At 47.8% G+C, this 23,209-nt stretch overlaps 1 long non-coding RNA gene across 1 annotated transcript; it reads left to right on the plus strand.

The window, feature by feature from the left end:
- Positions 1 to 3,009: 3,009 nt before the first annotated feature.
- On the plus strand, positions 3,010 to 23,209 carry LOC144807942 (uncharacterized). The gene is made up of 3 exons (XR_013606530.1): positions 3,010 to 3,144; positions 19,968 to 20,237; positions 22,061 to 23,209. It is a non-coding gene; the product is annotated as an uncharacterized LOC144807942 (long non-coding RNA).

The raw sequence follows: 23,209 nt of genomic DNA on the forward strand, positions 1-23,209 counted from the left end.
AGCCGATCCATCCACTGCCCTTGCCGGTTCTGGTTCTTTTTTAGGTATCTGAGGTAATTGCAGCGTTTTAACTAAGGTTATGTCAAAGAAATTTCCTGTAGCTCCTGAATCAATAAGCACAGGAATACTGTGTCTTTGTTGAGTAGTCAGAATAAGTAATAATCTTACAGTAAAATGTTTAGGAACTTGAGTTAATGCACAGGGTGCATATTGTGGGACCTGATTAAACCGTCTTCTCAAAGAATCGGTTTCAACATTCTCTGAGATGATTAGTTTTCCGATTCACAATCTGTATTGACAACAAGAGCCTTCTTTTTAACAGGCCTTACAGGACAGTCCTTTGCAAAATGACCAGCCTTTCCACAATATAAACAAAGATTTCCTTTCCTACGTCTTTCTTTTTCATCATTTGATAATGGTCTTTTTATTCCTCCAATTTACATTGGTTCTATGGAAGAGGATTTGTTATCTATTTCTTTTCTTTATGATTTAAAATGAAGATTCTTAATATCGTGCTTAGATTTTTTGCCTTTACGTTCACCTAGTCTGTGATCTAACTTGACTACAAACTCCTGAAAATGACTAAAATCATTTGGTAACTCAACGACATGGGCTAACGAATCTTTAATCTCATCTCTCAAACCCCTGTAGAAAAGTGACATTCTCTTGTCAACTGGCCAATGAGTCTCTGCAAGTAATCTGTTGAATGTTGTAATATAAGTAACTAAGGGCCAGATGTAGGTAAATTTCATTTACCGATTCATAAATAAAAAATTTTTACCGATTCGGATTTATGAATCGGTAAATAAGATGTAGGTAAAAATTCGGTATTTTTTACCGAATCGGTAAGATTCGGTATTTACCGATTCGGTAAATACCGAATCGGTATTTGCTATTGAATCCTATGGGCCTTGAAGCCCATAGGATTCAATAGCAAATACCGATTCGGTATTTACAGAATCGGTAAAAATACCGAATTGCAAAGGGGGACAGGGTGTCACTTTGACAGCCTGTTGCACGCCTGTAACTGGCTTGTGCGCCATGTGGCACACATACATGGCCTTAGGGCATGTCTGTGTGCCACATGGCACAGGTGTACATGCACAGATGTGCATGTACACAGGGATTCGGTATTTACCATGCAATTGTATTACATGGTAAATACCGAATCCTGAAAGGCCTGAAGCACTGTTCAAAGTGCTACCTACATCTGAAAATACAGAATCGGTAATTTTACCGATTCGTAAATTTACCAAATCGGTAAAATTTACAGAATCGGAAAATTTACCGATTCTGTAATTTTACCGATTCGGTAAAATTACTGATTCGGTAAAATTACAGATTCTGTATGTTTTTTGAGCCCCTACATCTCTATAGCCCAATACCGGTCGGAAACGGCCATAAATCGGTATTTTCGGCCGTTTCCGACCGGTATTGGGCTACCTATATCTGGCCCACAATCTTTTGATCCGTGTCGCAGGTTTAGTAACTCATTATCTGATGCTTGAAGGAAAACATGTTTAGCAAACAAATTAGTCATAGCTGTTTTGAAATTATTTAAATTATGCAAAAGAGGATCATCATTATCTACGAGGGGCATGGCCCAATCAGCAGCCACCCCACCCAAATATGAAATAATGAATGAAACCTTAGCGGTATCATTAATGAAAATCTGTGGCTTACACAAGAAATGCAGCTGACATTGGCTCATAAAGGTTGAAAACCTGTTTGAGTCTCCAGTGAACCGTTCTGGATTTGCCAAGGGATCTGGGGTGGGAGTTACCACTGTTAATTGTACTGGTTGATCAGAAACTGAAGCTGATTGATTACGAAATGTCTGGGAACCAAAAGCTGTTGTACCAAATTTAGGTGGTGTTAAAACAGGGCGGCGCCCTTCTTCTGTAGAATCTCTCAAAGACGTAAAACCAGATTTAGTCTTGTCTAATTCTTGTCGTAACAACTGATTCTCTGAACGCAATTCCTGAATTTCAGTATTTAACCTTTGCACTAACTGGGTTAATTGATTAACATCCATCTTTGAAAACCTTCTTAGTTTGCAGCAATCAAAGGAAACAGTGTTTGTGGCTTCGCTTTCTGTTGAGCTTTCACCACGACACTGCTGAGGTTGTTTCCTTTCGTTGCTGCAAACCCCCAACTCCCTTTCGAACAAACTAAAGCATCAAGGATTTGAAATCTCGAGTACTCCAATTTATCCGTAAGGGAAAAGGGGAAGTGGAATGAGAAACAAAAAGATAAACACAGGAGCTCTTCTGATTCAGCGTTGTTTCTCAGATAAGTGTGCCGGGTCTTCTAGACATTAACTGCAGTGCGAATTATGATAAATATCAATACAATTGCTTGTCACTTAACATTAGCCAGTTATTATAAATTATTCATGTTAAACATACCTTTTTTGTTTTCAGCCCTGGCTTACACTTCATCAACAATTATAAACTCTTTTTTCTTGAAAAGCCTTAAATTAGAATAAACATTCATGAAGCATAGTTCTAATAATTGTTATTTGTATCTTCTAAAACTAGTGTATTAGTAATAACTTTCAACTGTTTTTCAACAACTTGGCATACCTGAATTGTTGTTGTTTTATTCTGGAATTGGGGGTCTGATCTGTAAGAAAATAAAGAAAGAAAAGAAACAAGAAAAATATCTTGCACCCTAAAGATGCCTAATCACTTCAATGACTCTTGTACTTATCAATGCTTGTTGTTTATCTCACAACACTGATTCTTATTAGACGATATTGACATTCATTTCTTTAAATGTACCAATGCTTATTGTCCGTTTTTGCATAAACCAAACTTTAGCTTTCAAGGGTTAAGTCCAAGTCATTTTACCCTTCAGTCGTTTTTTAAAATGTCAAAAATGTCAAATGTTTTCCTCACCGTGAAATAACCTCTTTCCAGGTGAGCGACTCAAAGTTATCTATGTTCTTTTGTTTCCACAGGAGCTGAGGGGTTAAGGAAACCTTACTTGAATCAAGGCCGGAGATGACGCACTGGATCGGGAAGCGGAGATGAAGGAATCGGGAAGCGGAGATGACGCGCTCTGTGCAGGAAGATGAGCCGTCCAAGAATCACCGGGAAAGGCAGAAGCTGAAAACGCCGTCCGGAGTCTTCAAGAAATCAGGTAAGTTGTTAAGAAGGGAAGCGGGAGGCAGGAAACTGTTCTGGGAGGTATTTTCTGATACAGGAGCTCAGGCAGCAAGATGCGGCAGGACCCGGAGTTCAGGAACCAAGACGCAGGCAATAGATCTTCTCGGTGATGTTCGTGTTGACGCTCTGATGAAGCGAAGCGTCGTCTCGAACGCCGAGCCGGCGTTTATACCTGCTGATATGTAAATAAGCAAATGCTGCATGCGTAAAGCCCCTGACAGTTTACACGTGTTGTAAACCAACGTGTTCTTATGAAACCTTCTTCTTACAATAGTTTCTTCAGCAAGCAAATCAACAAGCATTGGTAAATACACATTTATAAATAATAAGAAACCACTGTATTTCTACAATTTCATAAGACTGTAATCATTCATTAGTTTCATGATTTATACAAATTGTAGCCTTCATCTGTTCAAGCCTTCTGCTGCATACCATGAAAACCTAACCACACATTAACCCTTAACACCCTTATCCCCTATTAACCCAACATCCCGCTCCTAAAAAAATTATAAAAATTCATAATTTTTAATTTAATTGTTAACAATATCATTTCAAAATTTTTAAAAAATGTACATATTTTATAAAATATTACTCATTATTTTAAAACACTCCCCACCCTTATCCCCTATTAACCCAACATCCCGTTCCTAAAAAATTTATAAAAATTCGAAATTTTATATTCAATTTCTAACAATATAATTTCGAAATTTAAAAAAAGTTATATATTTTATAAAATATTACTCATTATTTTAAAACACTCCCCACACTTATCCCCTATTAACCCAACATCCCATTCCTAAAACAAAATGTTAAAATACACAAATAATTAAATTAATAAATTCAAATAAAATAATTATAAATTAAACAAATTAACCAAAATAAGTACACATTTAACAACTAAAAATTATAAACATTATCTATTTAATTTTGATATTTTAAACATTCTGGGCCCGATTCCGATTTGGGATAAAAAACCGGCGTACGATTCGTATTCGCAGCCGTCTCCGTACGAATTAAAAAAGACCGTCCGAATTGCGTAGTACGATCCAAATCCCGAAATTAAGTCCGCATATCAGCGACCCGTACGAACCACAACCGAAGACCCGTACGAAATGTCATCGTAAGCCAAACCGTACGATTTGTAAACATGCCGTACGACCAAACAAGTATGATCCAGGGGCTTGAAGCATGATTCGTACGGAAAACATCGCGTATGAGCGAGCCGCACCAATAAATACGACCCGCACACCCCTCAATCAAGCGTATGCGTACCCCCACCCCAAAAACGGACCGTAACAGCCAGCCGCTCCAACAAATACGAGCCGCACAACACTCAATCAAGCGTACGCGAACCCCTACCCCGAAAACGGACCGTAACAGCCAGCTGCACCAAGAAATACGACCCGGACACCCCTCAATCAAGCGTACGCGAACCCCCACCCCGAAAACGGACCGTGACAGCCAGCCGCACCAACAAATACGAGCCGCACACCCCTCAATTAAGCATATGCGAACCCCCACCCCGAAAACGGATTGTAACAGCCAGCCACGCCAACAAATACGACCCGCACACCCCTCAGTCAAGCGTACACGAACCCCCACCCCGAAAACGGATTGTAACAGCCAGCCGCACCAACAAGTATGACCCGCACACCCCTCAATCAAGCGTACACGTACCCCCACCCCGATAACGGACTGTAACAGCCAGCCGTGCCAACAAATACAACCCGCACACCCCTCAATCAAGCGTACGCGAACCCCCACCCCGAAAACAGACTGTAACAGCCAGCCGTGTAAACAAATACGACCCGCACACCCCTCAATCAAGGGTACACGAACCCCCACCCCAAAAACGGACCGTAACAGCCAGCCGCGCCAACAAATTAGAACCGCACACCTAACAATGATAAAGCGCACGCAAACTCCGAAACCAGCACAAGGAGGGTGCAAACGAGTCGCACAACACCACTAAACATGTCTCCTGTGTACACACCATTGGAAAACAATGTCCTGGTCACATACAAACAGGCAAACAGAGGGCCCAATTCACACCCACCCCATATAACACATCCACTACAAATTCAAAATAAGCCACACCACAAATGGACCGATAAAAGTGTCCACACATACAACCCATCATCCTTTGCAACATACCTATTTGCGCAAAGACACTGACAGTACACCAACAACTGCACCAATTAACCTTCACACATATACCCTATCTCATCCACACCCACACTACCCCCTTCACAATCAGACCCACACACCCTCATCCATACACACCATCACCCCCTCAATCACATACACCCCACACCATGACCACACCAAAGAATCCAAAGTTCACTAACCTGGAGATGGAGATCCTTACAGATGAAGTCATCAGAGTTGAGCCACAGCTGTTTGGTGCATTGGTCAGACAGACCAGCATTGCAGAAAAAATACGCCCGTGGGAGAGGATCGTCGATAAGTTCAATGCTGTTGCCCCCATCAAGCGCACCAGGCAGGAATGCCAGGCCAGGTGGTACGATCTGCGGAGGATGGTCAAGAAGAAGATGGACCAAGACTACGCCAGTGCACACTACACGGGAGGTGGTGGTCCCCGCAGACCTCCACAATACCATCCCTGGGAGGAGAAAGTCATGGCCCTGCTACCACGGGTGGGAGTTTGCGGAATCGAAGGAGCCGTGGAGCCTGGTGAATACACAAACAACTCATGTAACATGGGGGGGACTCCCAGCAGTGCCCAACAGCATGGGGGTGGTGTGGGGGTGGTCTGGCCTTGACTCCCAGCAGTGCCCAACAGCTAAGGGGGTGTGGGGGTGGTATGGCCATGACTCCCAGCAGTGGTCAACAGTATGGGGTGGTGTGGCTATGACTCCCAGCAGTGCCCAACAGCATGGCGGTGGTATGGGGGTGGTGTGGCCTTGACTCCCAGCAGTGCCCAACAGTATGGGGGGTGTGGGGGTGTGTGGCCATGACTCCCAGTAGTGCCTAACAGTAGGGGGAATGGGGGGGTGGACATGACTCCCAGCAGTGCCTAACAGTATGGGTGGGTGGGGGTGTGTGGCCATGACTCCCAGCCGTGCCAAGCAGTATGGGGGGTGTGGGTGTGTGTAGTCATGACTCCCAGCAGTGCCTAACAGTATGGGGGGCGGGGGTGTGTGGCCATGACTCCCAGCAGTGCCTAACAGTAGGTGGGGTGTGGGGGGGTGTGGACATGACTCTCAGCAGTGCCTAACCGTATGGGGGTGTGGGGGTGTGTGGACATGACTCCCAGCAGTGGCCAACAGTACGGGGTGTGTGGCTATGACTCCCAGCAGTGCCTAACAGTATGGGGGGTGTGGGGGTGTGTGGCCGTGACTCCCAACAGTGCCTAACAGTATGGGGGTGTGGGGGGGTGTGGCCATGACTCCCAGCAGTGCCTAACAGTATGGGGGGTGCAGGGGGTATGGGGGTGTGTGGCCATGACTCCCAGCAGTGCCTAACAGTATGGGGGTGTGGGGGGGTGTGGCCATGACTCCCAGCAGTGCCCAACAGTAGGGGGGGTGTGGGGGTGTGTGGACACCCAGCAGTGCCTAACAATATGGTGGTGGGTGCAAGGGGAGTGCCAGAAGGCTGCAAGGGGGAGGGTGAGAGGGTGCAAGGTATAGCGTAGGAGGGGGCACTCAACCCATATGGCCCAGGTCCACACCCATGCACCATGCTCAATGCACATGGACTGTGAAAGTACTGACAAGATAGCTGACACTGGGCCCTGATTTGGCCACACAGAGCACAGCTGGATCTGTGTGGTGCTGGCGACACAAGCCTCAGCAATGGCACTGCCAGTCATCGTAAACAGTACCCAACATGTCAAGCAGCCCTTAGCACATGTCAATCTCATCCCACAACATACCCATACACAAGTGAACAATTACAACAATCCAAAGCAGGTGGAACAGTGCTAACGACAATGGATATCAAAATTGAAAGTTGCATGATAGTGCATTAACACAGGGGAACGTGTGGAAACTACCCCCAACCAGGGGGGAGATGGGTCCCAGTCCCAGGCTCAGCAGGACCCTGACCCCACCGACAGCGACGCCTCTCAACACACCGTGGTTGACCCCAACCAACCTGGCCCCTCTGGATTCCAAACCCATGCAGCAGCTGGATCAGAGACATCTGTGCCAACCACCACACCCATTCCCGCCACATCCCAGCAGACAGCTCGGAGCCCTGACCATAATCCACAACAGAGCCAGTCTGACAATGAGGGACAAGGTTCGCCGGGCACCCACGAGGTGGCAGATGACACCACCACTGCCAGCACTCATGGGTCCCGTCGACCTGATGTGCCCACAAACGCAGGCCAAGGTCGTGTGGCCAGGGGTGGTGGGAGTGGCGCAACGCGGAGGCGAGAACCTGGCCAGCCAGCTGCAGGGCCCAGTATGTCAGAACTCAGAGACATCATGGATGTATACCGGCGGGACACCAGGGAGTTCAGCCTGGTAGTGGAGGCCCTCAACAAAATGACAGATCAGCAGGCCCAGCTACATGCCAGTCAAGAACAACACCGGGGACGGATGGAGGCAAGACTGGATGAGCTCATGTCGGTGCATAGGTAAATTAACCAATCACTACGTCTGATCGCTGCCAACATGCAGCACCCTCCCTGTGTCCCAAGGCCAGAAACATCTAGGCAAAGAGCAACAACAGGCACAGGGAGGGAGGAGGAGGAGGAATTGTCAGACGGAGCATCCCACGCATCGTCAAGGCCTGCACGTGAGGGTCCCCCAAGGAAGGTGGGTCATCCATGGACAAGACGTTGAGAGGCATAGGGCCATGCACAACTCCCAGGTCACCTGGTCTGGCATCTTGCCTTCGTGTGCAACAGCATCACCTTATTGACTTACTGACTCTCCCACATGGACTTGCTGGTTGCAGTGTGCCCAATGATGCCAAGCACTGTGGCCTGGACTCTGTTGACTCAACCTGTAAGTCATCAAATCTCCAGCTGAGAACTTTGGATGCCCCCCTTTTTGTACAGCACCTACTCACTTTTCACGCACAAGATCAGAAAATAAATGTAAATAACATAATACGCAGTGGTGGAGACGTTTTGTACCCAGATGCAAAAACATATGTGTGAGGACAAGGAAAAAATGCCAGAGTATTGAACAAACTGCAGCCATCCACACACTGGGATCAGCGTCCGGTTGAGGACACACATAGGTCACAATATTCCAACAACTACATTCATGGATAGCAATACACACCTGTGATGGTTACTAAATGCAGAAGGGGGGTTTGGCTTGCAATACTGCAATTACAGACAGGTACAGAAGAGTCACTTGGAGGTGTACAGATCATGGGTAATATGTAGGTGTCCACGGAGGGAGTACCAGGATCTGTGTTCAGAGGTATGAGAACTCTCAGCCGCATGCAATTGTACTGTGGATGTCATGAATGGTTTCCAGGCCAAGGGTGGCAGGACGGACTGCGGGCAACGGCGTATTGGATGGAAGACGTCCATATTAGTGTATTGGCCTGGGCCTGTGGAGTGCCTACTGAGTGTGGCTGAGGATTATGAAGGTGAACCTGCATTTGACTGTGGGACTATTGTAGGTATCTCAGGTGGACGTTCATGTGGCAGTAGCAGGGGATGCTGAGGATGAGGTGTGTGCATGCACCCTGGAGTTGCACAAGTACTCCTGGAGTCTGGTACTTGTACCTGTGTAGAGGTTCTTGCTGTGGTTGGTCTGGCTGGTGTCATTGACGCAGACCAGGCTGAACACCACCTCATCAACAGACATCGCCATAGCCATCCCAGAAGGCCATAAGAACTCCTGCAGACAATGCACCAACAGAGTGTGAGGAGGAATCGCCATCATCCACATGAACACTCCCAGAGTCACTACCAACACCAACTACACACTCCACACCGCCTAGCACATGCACTAACAGATCCACACTGACGCCAACAACACCCTCAGAGGGACACTCATCGACAGACCACCTGGACCACGACCACGATCCATCAACTCCATCCCTGACCTCATCAGCACGCACACCCTTGGCTACACGGATTACATACTCCTTGGGGACATGAACTTCCAGCTTGAGAACAACAACAACGCAAACTCCACTGCCATGATCGACAACCTCGTCAACCTCCGATTAAAACTACTCATGACAACATCCACCCACATCGCTGGACACACACAGGACCCCATCTTCTTGGCAACTCAACACGTCTCCTTCAACCACACCACCAAACACCACTGGACAGACCACAGATGCCTCCACTCCATCTTCAGTAAACCAACCACACCACCCCGCACACAGTACATGCCACGCCACTGATGGTGCAAAGCCACCGTGGACTAACTGACCTCCACCCTCGCCCTGGGACCACCCGCCGACCACACCCATCCCGACTCTGCTGCCATCAACCTCAAACAGTGGATCAACAACTGCGCCAACACCCTCGCCACACTCAAGTCCTCCTCCACCTATCACAACAACAAGATAGCCGCATGGTTCACCAAAGACCTCAGGACCTCCGAGTGCACCTGTTGAAAGCTGTAGAGGAGCTGGCTCCGCAACCAAACACCATACAGCTACACCACACACAAGAGCGCCACATGCAGACACCACCAACTCATCTGAATCTACAACAGGACAGCCTAGACAGCAACGCACACAACAGCAAACAGCACATCAACATCGTGATTGAACTCACAACTCCCACCTACAACACCAATGACATAGCACCATCACAAGACTTGTGTGACTCACTGCCCACCTTATGAGCGTAAGATCATCGACATCCACAACAGCTTCCACTCTGCTACCCCCACACACAAACGAGTACATCCCCCTTAGACCAACACCCACAAAAATAACCTGACCGCCCGGTACTACGTCAGCGATGAAGACACCATCAGGACCATGGACTGTATCAACTCGGGATCCCCATCTGACACATGGCTTCTCAACATTTTCAACAAATCCAGCTAAGCCAGCGCACCTCTTCTTCCAAAAACAATCCACATCTCCTTTGAGACAGCTACCTTCAGTGGGAGCTGGGAGAATGCTGAGCTCAACGTCTTACTGAATATACAAAACGCAGACCACTAATCCCTCACGAACTTCCGGTCCATCTCCCCTTCACAGAAAAGGTCACATAGAAGATCGTCAACAGACTGCTGATCCGCTACCTCGAAGACAACAACATCATGGGACCATCCCAGTCTGGATTCCGCTGCAGCCACAGCACGGACGCCGCCCTCATCACCGCCAACAACGACATTAGCATCCTCATGGACAAAGGAGAAACAACCGCCCTCATCCTTCTGGACCTATCACCAGCCTTCCACACGGTCTGCCAAGACACCCTAACAGCACGCATCCATGACGCGGGAATCCTAGAGATTGCCCTTGCCTGGGCCACATCCTTCCTCTCCTGCAGGGCCCAGAGCGTCTGCCTCCCACACTTCCATTCCAAGACCACTGAGACCATCCACAGCGTCCCACAGGGATCATCCCTCAGCCTGACGTTGATCAATATCCACATAGCACCACTCACTCATGTTGCACTACAACATAACCTCAACATCATCTACTACGCTAATTACACACAGCTGATCATATCCCTCACCAAAGAAACACACACAGCCAAAGGAAACCTCCACAGAGGAATGAAGGCCGTTGCCAAATGGATGAAGGACAGCAGGCTGAAGCACAATTCTGACTAAACGGAGGACCTCATCCACGGCCCCACCACCTCAGCCTGTGACAACTCCTGGTGGCCAACATCGCTAGGGTCAGCCACAGAACCCACCACCCACGCACGCAACCTGGGGGTCATCCTCAAATCCTCCCTCACCATGAACAAGCAGGACAACGCCATCTCATCTTCCTGCTTCAACACCCTCTGAATGGCCCGCAGGATCTTCAAAAGGATCACCTCAAACACGTGAGAAAATGTCATCTGGCCCCTCTCCACAAGCTCACTGGATTACGGGAACGCCCCATATGCAGCTACAACAACCAAACTCATGAGATGGCTGCATTGCATCCAGAACACCTCGTCACGTATGATCGTCGATTTCCCCAACACGGCCACAGCACACCACACCTGAGAGGCCTGCACTGGCTCCCTGTCAACAACAGGATCACCTCCAGACTCATCACCCACACACACAAAGCTCCTAACCACGCCGGACAGCATACCATAACAACCGACTCGGCTTCTACACACCCACCCGCAGCCTCCGCTCTACAAACCTTGCACGTGCCACAGTCCCTCACTTTCAGGAAACCACCGTCAGTGACAGATCCTCCTCCTACCTTGCCCAAAGACCCGGAACACACTCCCTACAAGGCTGCAACTGACCCAGGACCTGCTGCCCTTCAGAAGACTTCACCAGACCTGGATTTTCGATCTGTAGAAGCCCCCCCAGCGCATTGAGACCCTCACGGGTTGGTAGGGCGCTCAAACTTTGAATCAATTGATTGTTTGATAGATGGCTCAGCCAATTTGTGTATTTTGGATTGGAGAGCTGTAGCTGATAGTTACAATGAGGCTGGTCAGGCTGTTGGTGTGATACCGGATGTGCAGATGTTTGACAATGCGGAGTGTGTCCTTGGTGTTGTATGTGACTCTGAGGGTGTACCTCGTCAAGTTGGAACAATCAGAATACTGGTTTTGGTGTGTGGTCCCTGTGGGTTTTGGACTATCCGTCTGTGATGGCTATGTAGAAGTAGTGTTCTGATGTTGCGTACTACCACGTTACAGTAATGAAGGCGATGTGTGGTGCTGTTGTGTTGACGAGGTAACACAGTACAATGTGGTGCTGCTGGAAGTTGTGTGTGTGCTGTACGAGGCCCATAACCTGGTTGTACGTAGATGCACTGTGATGTGGGGCTGCATAGTGTTGCCAGTATGAGTTGCACACACAGGCTGAGAAGCTGTCATGGGTGTGTTTGTGGTAGCGTGATACCAGGTGGATGATTGTCTGGTGTTCACTGTGTGGAGGGTGGCTGGAGCAAGAGTCTGTTGTGTCACATGAGTCGTGAAATGAGCTGAGCGTCTTGCAGTGTGCTTGTTGCCGGTGCTGACGGACTTGCCTTTGTCATGGAGGTTGTGGAACAGTGGCACAGACAAGCTGCGGCATGCTGTAAGAATAGATGGATGGAGGAGTATCTTGGAGGTGTGTGTGGTGCAGGACCTGGCCACTCGTTGCTGCGTTGTGGCTGGGGATGCAGCAGCAGGAATGAGTGAACACATGATGGCAGAAGGGGTGTGACAAGCACACAAATCCAAGGATTCTAGCAGGGCACAAAGTGACATGTGTATGTGAAGGCTTGAGTGTCTGGTCACCCATGGCTCACCGCAAGCTAAATGTGTTAACAGTCGTCAAAGATCTTGGGCACAGGATTAGGCAGCCTAAGGCCAAGCGGGGCACAGGACACACAGCGTCAGCAGGTGTAGCCTGCACGTCGTGTGTAGCAAGCTAAACAATGAAATCTAACAAGTAGACAAACTCCTTGTAAATAGGTGCGCGTGATTTATACATGAACCACAATGGGATTCTTCACATTTGTAGAATATATTTTATTGTTCAATATTCCTTTCGAGCGTTCACCATTACAGAAGGAGATCGGCTGATCCCAAACACCCCTGACGAAGGGTCAATTTGTTTATGACCCGAAATGCATTGGGTATGAAGATTGTGAACAACATGATGTAATTTCATTTTTGACATTTGGAATCACATGATTATGAAATGAAATAATCGAAGTTTATTCAGAAACAATGAACGTAATACAAAGGAATATTGAACAATAAAATATATTCTACAAATGTGAAGAATCCCATTGTGGTTCATGTATAAATCACGCGCACCTATTTACAAGGAGTTTGTCTACTTGTTAGATTTCACTGTTATTGAAGGCGCGGAAGGACGCCGCGCGACATAGGTGGCGCCAACCCAAAAAGAGAAACCATACATTGAATGTATCAAGCGAGTGCAAAGGGATAATACTTATTCAGTTGTTAGCAAGCTAAACAACACATATACAACCATGTACGTCAGGCACTATATGGTACATTTTCCATTTCCAACTGCATGCATGTTGTCGCTGTACACGTAATCACATATGAACAACCATCGTAAACAATGCCATATTGAACGCATGCAGACTGGCAGGAGATGTGTGTTGACAGCAATGAGGCACAATGTACTGTGTTAACCACACTTACTACACAATAGGATAACGTTGTTTGTGAGGCCATGCTGCATTAGCCAATGTACATGCCCAGTGGCATTGCTCAGAAGACAATAACAGTCATGCAATGATGTCACCTGTAATGTGGCTGAAGGCCCTCCACACGACTGCCAGGGACTGGCCGTACCTTTGATCATCAGAGTGGTGCGATGCTGAAAGGGTTCCATCTCCAAATAGCCCCCTGGTCTGAGTACAAATGACAGACACAAAAGGGAGATCAGGTGAGGGAAGGAGAGGATGGGAACTGCATGGAGGGAGATCTGAAACAAAGTAAAACAAGCATAAGGATTCAATACTTTTGTCACAGAATCACAGAATACCTTTGGACCTACACTGTACCAGTCACACCTGTGAAGTGTAACCACTGCCACTGTACCCAATGTGTGATCACAGATTTAGCAATGAGACTAGATCAGATACTAGAACACCAACAGATAAATAGGTAGTACAGTTTCTCACCTAAACAAAGCAAGTGGAACGTTCACAAGGCTGCTACTATGCAATTAGTTCCATGCGGCCATCAAATATTTCACAGTGTATGAATGAGGGTCCTAATCTCAGAAAATGTAATGTATAGCAGTGCTACTGACACAAAGCCAACAATCCGTATTTAGCCCTGTGAATCTGTAAGGGCCATGACAGGAAAGTAGACATCACCTGCAAGAGCCGATAGCAGCTCCTCCAATTATGAAGGAAATGACCTATACACAAGGAAGCCCCACAGGAGCCAGTCATTGGCTCTTGCAACTGTGCCCCACTATGCTAAACATGACAAGCAGGTGGGACCAAACTCAACAGCGAGTAATGAGGAACAAAGCCACAAAAACAACCCTACCGTGACCATGAGATGCTGCACAGCACAAGATAATCCTGTGAATTACCTCACTCGACTGGTGCCACGGAGATTTTACATTTGCTACAGCCCAATGTATTGATGACATCAGCGCAACATACCTGGCATCATGGGAATGGAAAGTTAACATCAACTCACCGAGAAGGCTAGCGAAGCAGTGTTCTCCACCGGCACTGAGGCAACAACATGACAGTGACATGACATACTGCCACAAGGGGCAATGCATCCATGCTAACAGACTCACAGGACAGTTGACAGAACATGTGGGACATACACTGACCCACACCGACACAACATGGTTCTTGAGAAATCAAACTGTACTGGCCAGCAAGGTTGAGTGGATGATTCGACACATCCTGCTGCACACAGTGAGGCTGCAATTCTCCACGGAGCCTGTGTTTGTGATGTCACACACAATGGCAACCCGTGGTATCCGCAATGTGTCAGGGTCAATGTTACCACACATCGATGCATTCACCAAAGTCAATACTCAACTACAGATGACTGTCAAGAAAGGTGAGTGTCTTGTCATGGGAGTGGCACAACATGAAATTTGATACATGGTAATGTGACATGTATGTATGGGCCTACTACATGCGCAAGAACAGTTCCCACACATTTACAAACCATACCAACAATAAACTGCCTGTTTGGAATCCTTACCCAAACTTACATTTCCACATGTCCGTGCAGGGAACGCAGATTCATCCGACGTTGCTATCATGAAGAGGAATTGCAGGAGGACCAAGATGACACGAACAGACAACAGGCAGGGCGACCTGGAAAGGACAGGCACACAAGGGGTCACGTACTGAATATATTAATGCAGACATGGTCATGTACAAAACACTAACAATGTAGTACACTTGTACATTCAAAGTCCACTCATTGCGCTCATGTGTGTGGCAAGACATCTGCACTTGTGTGACACTGCACCACAAACATCAAAGTGACATTGCAGACAGTCTGCTGGACACACAGTAAGCTAATCATGTCACTCTATGGTAGTAGCATGAACACTATTTTACAGGTACTCACCGTTATGAGAAGAAGTTGCGTATGAGCTGACTCCGGATATCATCCTCCTCCTCCTCATCGCTAGCATCCTGGCCAAGGCCTTCATCCTCAACGGGTGGATGTTCCTCATCATCAGGATCCAGGATGAGTGGCACGTCCTTCTCCACTGCCATGTTGTGCAGCATGCAGCACACAATTAAGATGTTACACACCTTGAGTGGGCGTATGGTAGGGATCCGCCTGTCTTGTCGAGATACCTGAACCGGCTCTTCAGGAGTCCAAACGTACGCTCTATCAAACGCCTGGTCTGCCCGTGTGCATTATTGTACCGCTGGTCTGCAGCAGTTCTGGGGTTGCGTAGTGGAGTCATGAGCCACGGCATGTTTGGATATCCGGGGTCTCCTACAACAATACATCAGGGCAATGAGTGTGTAATGAGAAGCCATGAGAGAGATAAATTATATTGAGACACACACGAGAAACAGTGTTTACCCACCTACAAGACATGCCCGATGGTTGCGCAGCTACAGCATCATCTGTGGTACCCTGCTCCGCCTCATGATGAATGCATCGTGGCACGATCCTGGAAAACGTGCACAAACATGGGAAATCATCATGTTAGCAAGACACACCACCAGGGCATTTATGGAGTGGTAATGTTTTCTGTTGCGGAAGGCCTGCTCCTGAGCCTGTGGTGGCACCAGTCCAACATGTGTCCCATCAATGGACCCAATTACATGTGGCATGTGTCCCAGGGCATAGAATTCACCCTTGACATTGGTCAACTCTTCTGGAGTAGGGAACTTAATGAATTCATCAATGTGCTCCAACATAGCAGCTAATACATCACGTAGTACCAGGCTGAACATGGTCTGGGACATCCCCCCACATCAGCTATGGTGAGTTGGAACGTACCTGTGGCAAAGAAATGTAGGGCTGCCATCACCTTTACCTTGGGTGTCAGCGCAGTTGGATACCTGTGTCGCGGTTGGAGATGTGGTTCCAGCCTGTCCGTCAACTTCTGAATCAACTCTCGAGTGAATCTGTAGCGGCAGATGCAATCACGTTCCCTCATGGCATCCAAGTCAGGCAACGGCCTTGGCAGAGGGGGTGCCCTGCACGACATGTTTGGGGAGAAAGGTGTACAACTATCAGCAAACAACAATTACAATGTATAATAGCACATTCAACACTGCTTCAGCACATCAAATGACAAATGATCCTGCCGTGGACTATACATCATGGACACTTATGCCGGCTAGTTGGCACTCCTACAACAAAACTGATTCACCTGTTGTCTGTGAAATGGACATGACATGCACACAAATGTTCATCTGGTCTGGTCTGAGTTAGCAGAACAATGTATGACGTCAGTGACACATGTCACGTGACATGCATGAGAAGGTAGTCAACACATCCAGACAGCTGACTGCAAGGAACACATCCACGTCACATGTGCTATTAATTTTACATTTCTGTGATATTGTGCCTGAGTTGTGCATTTTACAGAACTACACCACTGCCATCCTCAGAATGTAGACCTGTATGTCTGTGGACAAATGCTCTATGATGCCATCACACACATGAGCTGTAGTAATGCCCCTGTGGCATGGTGTGCGTACATGTGAGACACTTGCAATCACGACACAGACCCTTCATAGATGCACCTAAAGAGGATTACGTTTCCCAGATACAAACAGCATGTCCAATCTGTTACATGGCACACACATAACATTGTTACGCAGGGTCATGCTGAGCGTCAATTGGTCAACTGAGACAGTGCCCCTGTCCCTGGCATCATGTGACAGATGCCCGTACTGAAGATTGTGAAATCCCAGTGTTCATGTGAATGACAACATGTTCATGATGTTACTCATGTGACAAGTGTCAAGGGAATGTGAACCACATAGTGGACCATCACAAATGTCATGTCTCCACAGCCCATCACACATCAACTGTGCCACTAGTTCACATGCCCTCTCCTATATAAGTGTACGCCACACCTAGGGCCTGCTCATGTAAGTATGCCATGCCAACACATGCATGGACACCCACAGCCACATCCCTGCCATGTGTTTTCCTGTTATCACTATAGTAATGGTGCCATGCGTTAGCTTGTTGAACGAACTGTACACATGCATTCACTAGAGCGTGTGAAACGCCCAGTACCCCAATAGTACGTGCGTGTGTACGGGTTGCTTCACTGTTGCATTGTAGCCATATGCAAGCACAGCGTACCCCAATAGTACGTGCGTGAGTACGGGTCGTTTCACTGTTGCATTGTAGACATACGTGAGCACAGCGTACCCCAATAGTACGTGCGTGTGTATGGGTCGTTTCACTGTTGCATTATAGCCATACGCGAGCACAGCGTACCCCAATAGTACGTGCGTCTGTACGGGTCGTTTCACTGTTGCATTGTAGCCATACGTGAGCACAGCGTACCCCAATAGTACGTGCTTGAGTACAGGTTGTTTCACTGTTGCATTGTAGCCATACGCAAGCACAGCGTACCCCAATAGTACGTGCGTGTGTACGGATCGTTTCACTGTTGCATTGTAGCCATATGCGAGCACAGCGTACCCCAAAAGTACGTGCGTGTGTACGGGTCGTTTCACTGTTGCATTGTAGCCATACGCGAGCGGAACGTACCCAGCCATTGCGTGTGTGTGTGCGGGACGCTTCACTATTGAGTAAGTAGCATTCGCGACGGGAAACGCACCGTACTTGTGTGGGGATTCCGGAAAATACATAGGGAACATCTAGGGGACAAGTAGAATGCGCAGAATGCAGACTAGTTGTCAAGCAAACAGAGATTTGAGTGTGTTCTACAGGTGTTCATGAAAATTCAGTTGGGCTACGCCACACCTAGGACCTGCTCATGTAAGTATGCCATGCCAACACATGCATGGACATCCTCATTGTGACCCCACAGCCACATCCCTGCCATGTGTTTTCCTGTTATCACTATAGTAATGGGCCATGCGTTAGCTTGTTGAACGCAGTGTACACATGCATTCACTAGAGCGTGTGAAACGCCCAGTACCCCAATAGTACGTGCGTGTGCACGGGTTGTTTCACTGTTGCATTGTAGACATACGCGAGCACAGCGTACCCCAATAGTACGTACATGTACGGGTCGTTTCACTGTTGCATTGTAGCCCGAAGTCCGGTCGAGGGCAGATGCTGGTACACAGCGGGTGCCGAGCGTCGAGGGCGGTGTGCCAATTACGTTCCCACCCCCCTCCTGAGACCCATGGTGCGAATTCCTAACACCACGAAAGTGCAGAAACCCTTAAGCTGGAAACCTCCTAAACCAGGAGTAAATAGGAAGACATTCTTCTCTTCCTAATTTTTTTGGACTTTTTCACCTTTTTATTAATTTTCACTTTCACGTCCCTAGGTAAGGGTGGGCCTTAGCGCGTCCATTCCACCAGGGTTTAGCACATTGAAAGTCCTGATGAATGCCAGGTAAAATTACACCGTTTCGTGGCTGAAACATGTCGACTGATACTTAGGAAACTACCACTCAACTAATTGTGGACATAATTTCCAACACATAATTTTTAAATCCTTCCCTAGTGATCATCTAAATAAAGTTATTTTGACACACTACGGACTGTTTTTTAACCGTTCACCAGTCACTAGTTACTTTTCCTTTGCACAACACTGCCTGAACTCACCAACCCGCTCCGCAGTAAATCTGGCGTTGCAGCACACCAAAGAGACATTCGGACTCTTTGGTGGGGCCCGATGATGAAGCATGTCATCACTAGGTGGTGAGTGAGGGCTTTTTAAAAAAATGTCTTAAGTGAAGCCGTTTGTTTGCTCCTTCTTGTGGTCTTGCATAATCTAAAGCATTGGACACTCTTCTTTTGTTTATTGTTTACTGCTCACCTGCATTGTGCAAACTGTGACATTCAATGCAATGTGAATCACACTTTCTGCTGTGCCACACCTTGCATGTTTTTGTGTCATGATTTACTGAGGTGTAACAGTGTTCCCCCCAGAATGACAGATAATGTACTCACTGTTGATGATTGTTATTCATGACCTGTGTGAATGTTGGACAAATGCATGCTTTGAAGTCATGGACATTGAAGAGTGTGAATGTTCTTTGTCACCTGGCTAATTGTGTATGTGATGTTTAGTAACACTAATGCATGACGTATGCCACAGCTGTACCCATCTGATGTGACAAGTAAGCAGTGCCGTGTGCATGACTTGGACAGTTAGCATGAGGCCTGTGTCACATCTCCCTAAAGTGTGACATGTGCAAAGTGATGTTGTATACACTGTTGACAATGACAAGCAAATGATCTGTGCCAGGGTGTGGATGTGTGGTCTGCTGAGGGTTCTTAGGTGTAGTGGGATATGTGACAGCATGTCACTTGCTGGCCAACACCCTGAAGTAGCATATCTTGTTCAGTGTGTGCCATGCTCAGTGAGTGGTTTGCAGCCCTTATGGCATCTGTGGACTTTCAAAGGCATGTAGTGCATTGGTGGTTGTTCACAGGCCACATTCACATGGACAATGATGCAAGTCCGGTCAGCATCCTATGCCCTGTTGTCATCGTCAATGTGGTGCAAGTGTGTGTCTTTGGGACATGGACCAGGTGTACTAATTTTGTTTCACTTTATCTTCCTGACAGGTATCTGCCTATGAGAAGGGGGAGATCTGGCAGGACATAGCCAGGGCTGTCAGGAGTGAGGAGGGCCCTCGCCGGAGGATACGTAACATCCTCAAGAGGTGGCAGGACATCCGGTGCTGGACCCGCCGTATCGCCCGGGTCCAGCTGAAGCTTGAAGCTCCACGCCGGCATGGTGGCCCCGTCACCTCACCCCCCACATGCTCCGGGTCCTAGAAGTGGTTTTCCCAGACCTCCATAGGCAGTTGCAGGAGGGATAGCAGCAAGGAGGGGGTAGGTACATGTCTGTTTGTTGTCATGTGTGTCACATGCTACCTGCAGTGTTCCGAAGCCTGGTAAGACTCCCACAGTTGGGGTAGGGTGGTCAGACAGGCACTTTATGCATTGTCATTTCAATGCCCCATATTCAGCATATGCTCTTTTACATCCCTTCCCCTCCTCCACATATGACCCCAGCGTTGGGTCTTTAATTTTTTACGCATGTCCTTCTAGGGTGCAATGTATTAGTATGCATATTGATTATCACATCATCATGTTGGAGGGAGGTCTGTGACACGTGTTGGTACCTTACCTGTTGCACGACCTGTGCACTGTGTTTGCCCTTCATGATATTTTGGCACTGATCGTGAGCCTCAACTTGGAGTTCTGCACGGGTCTGCCTCAGTGGCCTTTGTCCCTGGTATACTTTGTACTTATCATGTGTTAGCTACATGTGCACACTGTCCATGTATACAAAATTTGGCTTGTGCATACTCACACTGGGCAGTGCGTGTGTGCATATTCACAAGAAATGTTGCAGGTTGTTTGGAAATAATATTGAGGGGCAGCCACACAATGTGACCTTGGCTTACTTGATATAGCTGCCCAATTATTGATACCCAGATTATGAGTTTTCAGTACTTGAGCTGTATCACTCACATTGACGGAGTGATTGGGGTGTGTTGTGCATGGGAGGTGTGATGGGCCTGCCTGTTTGGGCTTGTCAGTGGTGTGCTGTGTATGTTATTTCGGATGTGAACTTGTCACCATGCACTTATCCTGTGCTGCTGGACATTGCAGTCATTGTTGGATTTACAGGCGATGTTGTTGGCTTCCAGAGATGATTGTTCCACATCGTTTATTGGTACATGTATGGATTGGTGGTGCAACACAGTTTTATCTTGGTGTGCACACTACAGTATTCACATTTCCCATGTGGTTGCGGGTGTGTCAAGAATGCATCAATGTTTTTCACATTCACAATTGTAGGCACATTAGCTTTGTCTTTTTCTGGATTTTGGACATGTGTGCCACTTCAATTGACAGCCAGTGTGTGTTCTGTGCTAGCAACTGTATGGTGTGGTGATAGTTGCCCCTGTGAGGAGTGTGACTACAGTGTGTGGTGATGGAGGGAGCCTCTGTAACAATCATATACTCACACCCAGTCAACAGGTCAGGGTTTTATCCATCACCTCTCTATTGCCCACTCTGCCCCCCAAGTTCAAACATGGTCATGTACAAATCTGTCTGTCCATGTGGCTCATGGGAACAGTTCAGCCATAATTGTCAAGCCATGTCTTCCCTGGACAGGGAACAAGGTTCCTGGAAGCACTTTCTGGCATTACAGCCGTCTTCAGCCATGCTTGTTTGTATACACATCTGTGTTTCACACCGGCCTGGCTGTCGACAGCTGTGATGCCAGTGAGAGGTGATGGAGAACTTGTTTCAGGTCCAGGGATGGCATCACATGGCAGTTCGGGCAGGACTGTTCCCATGTGGCACAGGGTCAAACAGATTTGAACATGACCATGTCTGGACTTGGGTGGCAGAGTGGGCAACTGAACGGTGATTGATCAACACCTATCCTGTTGACAGGCAGTGGCTCATCATTATGACTCTCATACAAGTGGTGGCCTTGTCTGTTACTTGTATCTTTGTATACAATGAGCGTTGTGTCTATTACAATTGCGCATTACTAGACTGATATATGTGCTGAGTTATGTGGCATGTGACTCATGATGCATGCCAGGATTAGAAATGTCCACAAAAGATTTGTTGCTGATATGTCTGATGAGTACAGGCGACTGATATATTTGTGATTTTCTCCTTGCCAACAGCATCATCACCACAATCTGGAGGAGACACAGGCACAGACCAGACAGAGGGGCCCAGCAACAGTGCCACCAGCTTTGAGGAGTCGGAGGGAGGCAGTGGCACAGAGGGTGAGAGGAGTCAGGCGGCCGGACCTCATGAGCACGACACCTCTTACCATGCGGACGGCTCGGATTCTGACTCCCAGGAGGAGGGGGAATATGCAGCTATGCCATCTACAACAACTTTGCCTGTCCCCTCCTTCTACGGAACCATCTCCACCCTCCCAGTTGTTAGGGTCCCTAGGGTCCGTGCTACCCCCCGTGTCTCCTTTGTCCCCGTCACCGCAGCCCCTGCCCCTGTCTCCCCTGCTGCCCTCAGTGCTCAGTCTGTGGACCTGCACCGGCAGATCCAAGTTGGTCAGACATCGATGCTGACTGTCCTCCATGGCCAAACACACATCATGACACAATTGTTGTCATACATGGAGGGCATGTCATCAGCCATGTCTGGCCAAAGTCGGAGTTTGGCAGCCATAGAGTCTTCACTGACGGCAGCACTGTCCATCCTACAGCGTCAGCCCCCCCTAATCCTTCTGACCCATCCACATCACCCTCTCCCATACCTGTCCAACTTACACGCAGACGTCACAGGTCAGACACCACAACAGACACACCCAGCACACCCACACGGCAGTCAAAATGCAAATCTCCACTCAACCAATCTCAAGGGGATGTAGGCACGCCCACAGGGAGAGGGGACAGACGCCATCCACAGACACACGACACCTGACTCACAGCCCTCTACCTCCACCCCCATTGTGTCCCGGGTTCAGGTGGTAGTTTGTCTGAACTGGCAGAAGTGTGCAGCACTGAATATTTGTCATCCTTTGGTGCTGCACCGGACACTGTGGAGGAATCCACCCCACCTGCACCCACTACACCTGCCCTTCCCTCTCCTGTCCCTGCGGTGCCGGACAATTACCCCGATGATACCCCCCATGTGTCCACAGACATCTGATCTCCATGTGCAGGCAAGTTTGGGTGTGACAACATCCACTACGCCACCAATGTTGGGGACATTTATTTGAACTGGCTATTGGCCTTCTGTGAGCCTGGACTCATATTTTCATTTTTTAATTGTGGCGCTGAATAAAGCTTTTCATTTTTCATTCT

Source organism: Lissotriton helveticus, chromosome 1_2 (genome assembly GCF_964261635.1).
Source record: "Lissotriton helveticus chromosome 1_2, aLisHel1.1, whole genome shotgun sequence".
NCBI classification, from domain to species: domain Eukaryota; kingdom Metazoa; phylum Chordata; class Amphibia; order Caudata; family Salamandridae; genus Lissotriton; species Lissotriton helveticus.